Genomic DNA, 10,194 nt, shown 5'->3' on the forward strand with positions numbered 1-10,194 from the left:
GGTTCAACCCCTACCACCATCAATCACTCAATCAATCAATCAATATGACCCAATTTAAAAATGGGAAATGGTTTTGAAAAGCCTTTCTCCAAAGATATGAGCAATAAACATGTGGAAAGATTTTTTTTTTCTGTACCAGTGATGAACCCGGAGGGACTTAACCACAGGGCAAATTTTAGGGCAGGTGAACCATGTCTCAGTCATGTTGTTATTGAAAACATACACACGTGTGTGGATATGTATTTACGTGTTGTTTTCTTTCCTTTTCTTGGTGCCATGGATAGGGAGTCACGTGGCCGGTGGCAGTCCCGGTTCCCAGCTAAGTGGAACCCAGGTTTGGTCCCTGGTAGAAACACGGGGACGGACACCGCTAGGCCAGCAGAACGCGGAGGTCTGGGAACAGGAAACAGCTGTCTGCAGGGGGCGGTCACGCGTCCTGGCGTGGGTCTGTTAGGGGATCCGCCGCTCTCTGCCGCAGTGCGCTCTCTGTACCCCGTAAGCCAGAGCCCCACCTTGTCATGTTGCCCCCGACTGAGGTCACAGCTGAGTGGCCAGCTGTTCCCGGGTGGAGGGGCATCTCAGAGACAATGCGTTCTAAAGGCCACTCTACGCTTGAGGACCCACACCGGCTGGTGATGGCCACACAGTTGTTCTCTGGGGGCCTGAGGGCGAGGGTGGGGACCAGCTCTAGCTACAGCCTGGTCAAGAGCCTGGGGTGCAACCTCCAGCCAGGCTGAAATGGAAAGTGGGGGCACGGAGATTGGCCCCAGGGAGGCTTAGGGAGACACGGCCTCGCATCTCCAAGCCCTGCAAGATCATGGTCAAGATGAAAGCCAGCGTGCCCCACAGCGGGGAGGACCTTACTGAACTTCTAAATAGTGGGGGAGCCTGGGGTGCAGCTCAGGGCTGAAGCCGGCCTGGTGCCCGGGCCCTGGGCACCGCCTCAGCCCTGCAGAAGCTGGAGGGGGGGTACTTCAAGTTGTGCGTATTTTGCCACAATTTAAGAATCACTAGAGTCACGCTGGGGACGTACGAGGCGAGGTCCCGGGAAGTTGTGGCTGTCGTGACTAAGCCGTGTCACAGATGCCTGTCGGTGCCGACTGTACTCAGAGACAGAAAGCCCAGAGAGAGTTGGAAGGGCCTGCCCTGTTGCCTTCGTCATCCGGGTTTTAATAGCAGTCTGGAACTTTCTCACGGCCAGACCTTTCCTGGTCAAGAGAAACCCATGAGCACAGGGCGGGGCGGTGTGGAAAACAAGGACGATGTGGGTCCTTGGGCTCTGTACCGGCTGAGTCACTTAGGGTAACAGCGTCCTCCCAGGGCTGGGGACGGCTCCCAAGGTCACGGCACTGGCAGACCTGGTACCTGCTGGGCTCAGCCTCTGCTTCCCAGATGGCACCTTCTGCCAGGGTCCCCACGGGCAGAAGGCACAAATGGGCTCCCTCGGCCTCTCTCGGAAGGACACCAATCCCACTCATGAGGGTGTTGGCTTTTAGCCATCTCCCCAAAGTCCCCCCTTAGACGGCATGCCAGACCATGTTCCCACACGCAAGTGTCAGGGGACATTCAAGCCACAGAACACGCTGGCCTCACGTATGACCAGGACAGTGATGGCCGCAGCACTGACAGCTCTGAGCTCGCTCTCAGCCAGGCACGAGGGGGACACTTGACAGGTGCTCCACTCCCCTCTGAGGAAGGCGCTCCCCGACTTGATTTTACTGTTTTTCCAGGGACTGAACCCAGGGGTGCTTAACCACTGAGCCACATCCCCAGACCTACTTTATATTTTACTTAGAGACAGGGTCTTGCCGAGTTGCTTAGGGCCTCACTAAGCTGCTGAGGCTGGCTTTGAACTTGCAGTCCTCCTGCCTCAGCCTCCAGAGCCACTGGGATTAGAGGCATGTGCCACCACACCTGGCTTATTTTTTATTTTGAGACAGAGTCTCGCCAAGTTGCTTAGGTGCTTGCTCACTAAGTTACTTGAATCCCCAAGTCCCTCGAACTAGGGATCCTCCCGCCTCAGCCTCCAGAGTTGCTGGGATCGCAGGCATGCGCCTCCTCTAGAGAGGCCTAAGAGGATCGCCCGCCCAAGAGAGGCTGAGCCTGGGAGTGTGCCCCTGAACCCCGCCAAGCCTCCCTGTGCTCAGGCCTCTGTGCTGGGCCAGGGCTGGCCTGTCACCCTCCTCCATGTCTGCCTTTGCTGGACCTTGTCCAGGGCCTGGCCTCCAGCCCTGACCCTGCCTTCTCTTCTGTCACGTGACCCCTGAGCCTCCCTATCCCATCTCCTATCCCAGGAAAGTCCCCCACTTCTCATCAGACCTCAGAGAAGTCAAATGAACCTCAATATTTCTTCACCAGGAAAAGCTACATCCTAACCAAGCTGACTGGGGAAAACAGTCAATAAAAATCCCCTAAATGATTATATTTTGGCAAGGGAACCAAAAAAAAAAAAAACAGCAGTATTTCGCAACCTGGATGTCTGGCCATTGCAAGATCGTCCTCAACCCTCCCAACTTCCCGGAGAGACGGAAAGAAGAATTCGTCCACAGCCACGCCTTATTTCCATTTGGGTCTTCAGTGCAGGCCCAGGTTGGTTTCAGAAGAACAGAAATGAGGTGGAGGGAAACAGCTCACATGTGAAATAAAGGAGAGAAAACATCTGCATCTAGTCCATCATCCAAACCCTTCAGGGTCCTGCAACCCTTCTCTGTCCCTTGACACAGCCTTCATCTCATGGTCCAAAGCTGCTGCTCCAGCTCCTGCCTTTGCACCCTGACTCAGCCAGCAGATCTGACCCAGAGATCATCTGTGCTTTTATCCAATTGGCTAGGCCTTGCTTGCCTTAGTCAGGGGCTACCATGCACCCGTCTCTGGCCGGAGAGGCACCACCCAGGTCTGGATCACGTTCAGCTCTGTGACCATGAGTCCTTGAGTCTCTGGCCTCAATTTTCTCTTCTGTGAAATAGGAGTAATACAGACTTCTACCTCCCAGCGTGGGCAGGGGAATGGGCAGGGGAATGGGCAGGGGAATGGATGAGCAAGGCGTATACAGGGTGCCAGGCAAATATCAAGCTCTCACATTCTTTATTACTATTCTTTGATGAGTTGATGAATGAACTTAATCGTCAAATTGTAAGGTGGACAGAAAAGTGTAAGATGAACCCCACTCCCCAGGAGTGAAATGGAGTCATTAAAAAGGTTGCTGGGGACACAATAGCTACAATTGTTTCCATTTTACAGACAAGAAAACTGGGGTTCAGGGAGTTAAGTAACCAGCTCAAGGTCATGGTCACCAGTGTCAAAGCAAACGCCCAGGCCCCAACTCCACCTTCAGCACAGCTCCCTCTTTAGAATTCTGTGCTCAGTGAGGTGGTATTTCTGAGGGTACAGGTGGCTCTCACCAGGGAGGAGGTCCTGGTCCCTGCTGTGCAGGACAGTGGGCATGAGACCACCCAGGATTCCGGTAGCTGGGCTTCTCTGGCAGGATCTGCCCGGGTCTCACCTGCTCAGGTTCCTGGCTGGCCCACGCCCTGCAGGAAGTCCCCTGGGAAGAGTTGGCCCAGCCCATCCCTGCTCGCTGGTCAACTCTGGGCAGGCTGACTCTCTGCGGGCCAGGAGGGGCCTGGCACTGGGCCTGAGACAAGCAGCTCCTCCCTGCTGGAGGAGCCAAGGGCCAGAACTTTCTCATAAGGTAGGAGGTTGCCTCCAGGGGAGCCCGGAGCGCTCTCAGGGTCAAGTGGAAAGGGGTGGGGGGGCAAGGTCTGGTGTCTCGTGAAAGGATTTAGAAATGTCCAGGGTGGGCCAAATGTCCGGGGTGGGCCACCTTCTTTGTGCCAGGTCCCATTCTCGGCGCTGACCCCCATGACCTCATCCACCCCAGCAGGTGGGGCCTGTTGTCCTCCTGGTCGCTCAAGGAAGGGCCCTCTAGGCCCTGGGCATCCCCTGCCCTGCAGACGCCAGCTGGGCCCTGCGCCGCGCTCCGGCCACCAGCGGGAGGAAATGAACCGGGAAAGGCAATGTGTCCCCGCCCGCGCGGGCCCACAGCCTCCCGGACCGATGCCCGCTCTCCCCGGGGCCGGGAACCCGCTGCAGAGGGGTCATCTGGGGACGCGGCGCCAACGTCCCCTGCAGCCCCCCAGACACACCCTCCCGCGGGGGCCACGGCGGGCCCGTGCTGGGCGCCAGGAAGGGGCCGGGGGTGCGCAACGCGGGGCTCAGGGCTGGGGCCGGGGCCGAGGCTGCGGGTCGCCCGCCGGTGGCCGAGGAGGTTTAGGACGGAGCCACCGCAGAACCCGGGGCCCTTTTCTGACTCGGGGGCGCCCCCTGGAGGGCAGAGCCTTCATCGGGTGGGGCGGCCGCCCAGGACCCCAAGGCCCCCTTCCACCCTCTCCCCCACCCAACTGGGGGTCTATGAAGACTGTGCGTTGCCACCTCAAGTACCAGGGACAAAGGGAGAGAGCGGAGGGTGTCCACACCCGGCGGACCGTGGCTTTGCATCCCAGCCCCACCCGCCGCCATCCGTGAGCATTTATGCACTGCGGGGAGCACACACGGGCACCCGCCTGCCCCGTTGCACACTGCAGACAGGGACAGGCATGCACCCCAGGCACACGCACATGCACACGCACACAGCGGCACATAGCCGCAGACACTCTGCCCTCTCTGGGTGGGGGCCAGCGTTGCTCCTCATCTTGCCTCCCCTGATTCATCATCAGACCCCTGGGTACACCGCAGGGTGCCATGTCCCCCAGGCCCTCGGCCTTCCATCCCCTTGGCAACTCAGTTCAGCAGAACCGGGTCTTTATAAGTAGTATTCCAGCTTCCTGGGATCCCCAGGGGGTGCCCGCCTTCCAAACCAGGCCAATCACACATCACCCCTGGAAGGCCAGGGCCTGGGGGGCAGAAGATGGGGTGGACTAGCCCAGCTGGGTGAATGGGGGTGACAGTGGGCGGCCGCGACCACTCGCTGACCAAAGCGAGTTGGTTCTGATGGTGGGCTTTTAGGTGAAGTGACAGTCTGGGGGAAGCTGTCCCCAACCTTGTTTTTGAGTCATTAATCTTCCCCCTCCCTGAGTTGAAATGCCGCTCCCATCTGTCTCTGTGTCCACTGTTCTGTGAGGCCTATTCTGCCCTGGACGGTCCTCTACTCACAGGGCATCAGGGAACCTCCCACCAGGACTTCAGCCTGAGCCTCCTCCCGCCTCACTCCCACTCGAAGGGATTGTCCTCAACACTCAGACCTGGAGCCCCAGTGGGAGGAGAGCGTCTCACCCCACTGGTGAGCTGGAGAGAGAAACTGGACCCCGGGCCTGTCCCCTACCCATCACTCCGACCTGGGGAGCTGGCGACATTTGCAGGGCCAGCAGAGCTCTGCCTCCATCCTCTCAGGGTCCCCTCAGGGCAGAGAGTGAAGCTGACGGTTTGTGAGAAGGAGAAAGGTCCACATTTAACTAATGCAAGTTTTACAGGGCACAGGGGCCCTCCTGCGGGGCAGTGGGAGTCAGCTGTGTGCGGGGTGGACGGAACAGTGGGCTGGGGAGGAGCCACAGAAGGACGCGGGCACTTGGACAATGAGAGCTGCTTTAACGAGTCCCTTGCAGACTTCTTCCAGTCTTGGTTTCTTGTCTTTGGGGACAGCAAGGTCTGCTCACGTGGTGTTATAGATAGATGTGAGGTGTCCCCTAAAAGCTCATGTGTGAAGCAATGCAAGGTTCACCAAGATCGGGCCACAGGTGCCTAATCCAATCAGTGGGTAGGTTCTGTGATGGGATCAACTGCGCAGGGGACTGGAGGTGGGTAGCGGGTGGGCATTGGGGACGTGGCTTTGGGATACTGTGTCTGGTGAGTGGAGTCTCCCTCTCTGCTCCCTGATCATCATGTGAGCTGCTTCTCTTCAGCCTCACCTCAAGCCCCGAGGAAGGGAGCCTGCTGTCGATGGATTGAGAACTCTTGAAATAGCCCCCAAATCAACTTTTTCTCCTCTAAAATTGTCCTTGTTCGGGTCTTTGAGTCACAGCAGTGAAAAACCTGACAAAAACCCCATGGGAATTTCAGCTTCTGCTTCTAAGAAGCAGCATGAAGATGTGAGCTATTTGTCATTGTTATTTTAAGCTGTTTTTCAAGCGCCTTTAATTTAAACAGTCAATAGGACAGGCTGGGGCGGCAGCTCAGTGGCAGAGCACTGCCTAGCACATGTGAGGCACTGGCTTCAATCATGAGCACCACATAAAAGAAAACGAATAAAATAAAGGCACGCTGTCCATCTACAACTACAAAAAGTAATTAAGAGTCAATGCAACAGAGAGGTGTATTCTAGCTCCTTCCTTCCCATGCAGGGCTACTCGTGGCAGGATGGGGAAGTCAGCCCGTCTCTTGGAATTTGTTTGTTTGTTAATAATACTTTTTTCGTTGTTACAATTGCAGTATTGGGGATTGCACCCAGGGTCTCATGCATGCTAGGCAATTTCTCTACCACTGAGCTACATCACCAGCCATTTTTAAAGTTTTTATTTTTTGAGACAGGGTCTGGCTAAGTTGCCCAGGCTGGCCTTGAACTTTCCATCCTCCCGCCTCAGCCTCTGGGGTAGCTAGGATTACGGGTGGGCCCAGCTTGATAGCACATTCCTTTTTAGTGTTGAATAATATCCCATCATATAAATGGGCATTTCGTTATTCATCCACCTATTGAAGGACAAGTTGGTGGCTTTCAGTTTGGGGCAATTATGTTAATAAAACTGCTGAAAACATCAACATGTGGGGTTTTGTGGAGTTTTGTGTGGACCTAAGTTTTCAAGTCAGTGGGGTCCGCACCCGAGGGTGGGATTGCTGGGGCGTGTGGTACAACCAGGCTTCACTTTGTTGGAAGCGGCCAAACTGTTGGCCACACAGATGTCCTGTTTGTGTCCCCACCAGCAACAGGTAAGAGCTTCCATTGCCCCATATCTTCAGCAGCTTTTGATAGTGCCAGCTTTTTCTTTCTTTTTTTTATGGTGGTGCTGGGAATTGAACCCGGGGCCTAGGGCATACGAGGCAGGCACTCTACCACCTGAGCTATATCTCCAACCCCCTCTTAGGGCTTTGAATTTGGACCAGGGAGAAGGATATCGAGAGCCCCTTGAACACTGGTGTCCACTACTTCAAGTGTTGCTGTAAAGATCAAGTGACTTGGTTCTTATATAAAGTCCAAACAGAACTTGGAGCGTATGAGGTGCCTCGGATGGCGGTGGCGGGTCCCGCGCTACCTGTTTCAACAGCTGGTGGAGTTAGCCTGGCTCATTGCTCGCCCTCTACAGGAATTCTCAAACTTCTAGATGAATCGCTTCATTCGTTTTTAAATATATCATTGGGGTTTTATTAAATCATACCTGATTTTTCTGATTCAGAAAAAAATGGGTGTTTTTATGACATAGGGTTTCTGCTATAAAAATGAAAGCTTTGATTTTTAAAATCCAAGTCTTCCTTGACACCCCTATTCTTCACCTAGAATTCACACAATCTGGGCCGGGGCGTAGCTCAGTGGCAGAGCACTTGCTTAGCACGACAAGGCCCTGGGTCCAACCCAGTAGAGCAGAAAAAGAAAAAAGAATTTATGTGATCCTTACTAACTTCCTGACATTTTACATTTTTTAAAATAATGCTACTATGAAGGAGACCTCTTCTTCACAGACTTAGTCTAATCAGTTGCTGTGTATCTGTGCCTTCATATCGGCCGTTGATTTTCAAATATCATTTTTCTAGCCTCCTAAGTTTTTCTAATGATCTCTCTTTGCTTTTACAGGTAATAATCCAAAGGTAGAATTTTGCAGATGCATGTCCAACATTTGTCCCCCATATTCAGCTGTCTTGCCTAATGGCACGGGCTGTCCCCAGCCTAGCGATCAGCAGCAGCCGTGGCAGGAGAGTCCTGCCTTGGTCCTGCAGTTGGTGCGAATACCTCTAGGTTTCCCCGTGGTGTGTGACACTGGGTTCTGGAGACACATGTATGATGCTGGGTTCTGGTGACACATGTGTATCTCTCCATCTGTATCTTTTTCTGATTCTGTATCTATATTGAGGTCCTGGGGATTGAACCCAGGGGTGCTACCTCCCCAGTCCTTTTTTTTTCTTAAGTTATCAGTGGACTTTAATTATTTATACATGGTGCTGAGAAAAACCCAGTGCTTCACACATGCTAAGCAAGCGCCTGCCACTGAGCCCCAGCCCCAGCCCCCTAGTTCTTTTTATTTTGGTTTTGAGATAGGCTCTCACTAAGTTGCCAAGGCTGGGCTCAATCTTGTGACTCTTCCTGAGTCACTGGGATTATGGGTGTGTGCCACCAGGCCTGGCTCATGTTTATGTTTTTATCATCACATTAAAACATAAAATGTATTTCTATTTTAGCTACCTTTTTTCCCCAGTGCTGGGGATGGTCCCAGGATCTTCTGCATGCTAGGTAAGCACTCTATAGTTAAGATACATCCCCAATCCCAAATTGATTCTTAGTTTAATGGAGTCTTCTTCAAAATTAAGAATGGTTGTTAAGTTTTGTTTTGTTTGGGAACCAGGGTTTGAACTCAGGGGCACTCTACCACTGAGCCACATCCCCAGCCCTGTTTTGTATTTTATTTAGAGACAGGGTCACCCTGTGTTGCTTAGTGCCTTGCTTTTGCTGAGGCTGGCTTTGAACTCCTGATCCTCCTGCCTCAGCCTCTAGAGCTGCTGGGATTACAGGTTGTTAAGTTTTATTAAATTCTTCCTTAGCATCCATCAAGATAATCACTTGCTGTTTCTTCCATAATCAACACATTTGGTCAAATTATTAATTTTTCCAATTTAGAAAACAAGGACCAAAGAGGTCAAATGACTTGCCCAAAGTCACACAGTAGACAGGTGGCAAAGTTCGGCACCTTTGACTTCATGCCCTTTTTCTTTTCTTCTTCCTCCTTTCTTTAGGTCCTGAGGATCAGACTCAGGGCCTCTCGGGTACTAGACAAGGGCTCTACCACTGAGCGACCTGCGCAGCCTATTTTTAAATTTTGTTTTGAACAGGGCCTTCCTCTGCTGAGACTGGCCTTAAACCTGTGATCTCCGGCTTGGTCTCCGAGCTCTGGAGTCACAGGCATGCACCGCTGCACCTGGCTGAGCCTATGTTCTTCCTGTCCCCTAGTAGCTCCTGGGACATCCCCAAACCCTTGGTCCCCTTCAAGCCCTCTTCAGCCCTTGCCCAAAGACCTAGGAGCAGCTTAAAGCCACAGGAGACAAGCCCAGAGCCAGTGGGGGGCACTGGGCAGGCCAGGAGGTCACATGCCCCCCGCATTGGAGCAGCCGGATGGGTCAGGTCGGCCCAGCTCTGCCTTCGACACACCCATATCCGGCAGGTTGCACAGCACCTCCATAAAACCCAACGGACAGAGTTCAGTGAGCTTCTGGATCATTGATCACAGGCTGGGCCCAACAGGTGTGCACCAGGACAGCTGGGAGTCTTGCTCTGCTCCACAATGCGGAGATCTCAGCCCACCGGGGGCTGCCGGGGTTCAGCGGCAGCCTGATGGTCACCCCAAACCCCCCAGAGTGTTGATCTCACAGGCGCCATCAGCAGTTAACCTTGACTCCCTGGCCTGTGGGCAATTTCTATCAGGACTGAGTTCCTCCTGGCGACTCAACAGACCAGACCAGTCCAGAGTGGGGTCTCGCAGGCCAAGGGCCTCCTAATAAACTGAGCCTTGAAGGAGTCGGTTTTCCAGAAACCAGAAGATTCACAGCAACCGAACAGAAGGGCCCAGATCACCTGAGCTGGTGGCCGGAAGTCCCTTCTGTTTTCACTCTACGAGGAAAGGAACTTGGAAATGGCCAGTCCACCCTTTGATTCCTTCTCCCTGCTAGCTTCAGCCCGTCCTCCCACAGAGCCCCCTCCCTGCTCAGCGCCGGGTCTGTTTTGCAACAGGAGAAGCTACCCGCACTTACAAGTCGCTCATAAAGGCCTTTTAGATCTTTGGACGAATCGTGTGGAGAACTTGTCCTTGGCGCCACGGACCCACCTGTGGCCTGCAATTGAAATTCCTCTGGGGCACCGTCCAGTTCATTCAAGGAGCCTCAGCAGAAACCCCGTGGCCCCCAAAGCCCGCGATACTCACCCAACTGCTCCAGCAGCTGCCTTCTGCACTTCTCTTGTCACCAGAGCCCTGGACCCCCACACACTCAGGGGGACATCTGCTT

The 10,194-nt window shown here is 54.0% G+C and overlaps 1 long non-coding RNA gene across 1 annotated transcript; it reads left to right on the forward strand.

The window, feature by feature from the left end:
- Window positions 1-3,384: 3,384 nt before the first annotated feature.
- On the forward strand, window positions 3,385-9,975 carry LOC144378481 (uncharacterized). Its single transcript, XR_013440188.1, has 3 exons — window positions 3,385-3,691; window positions 8,380-8,431; window positions 8,932-9,975. It is a non-coding gene; the product is annotated as an uncharacterized LOC144378481 (long non-coding RNA).
- Window positions 9,976-10,194: the final 219 nt, after the last annotated feature.

Source organism: Ictidomys tridecemlineatus, chromosome 6 (assembly GCF_052094955.1).
Source record: "Ictidomys tridecemlineatus isolate mIctTri1 chromosome 6, mIctTri1.hap1, whole genome shotgun sequence".
Lineage (NCBI taxonomy): Eukaryota > Metazoa > Chordata > Mammalia > Rodentia > Sciuridae > Ictidomys > Ictidomys tridecemlineatus.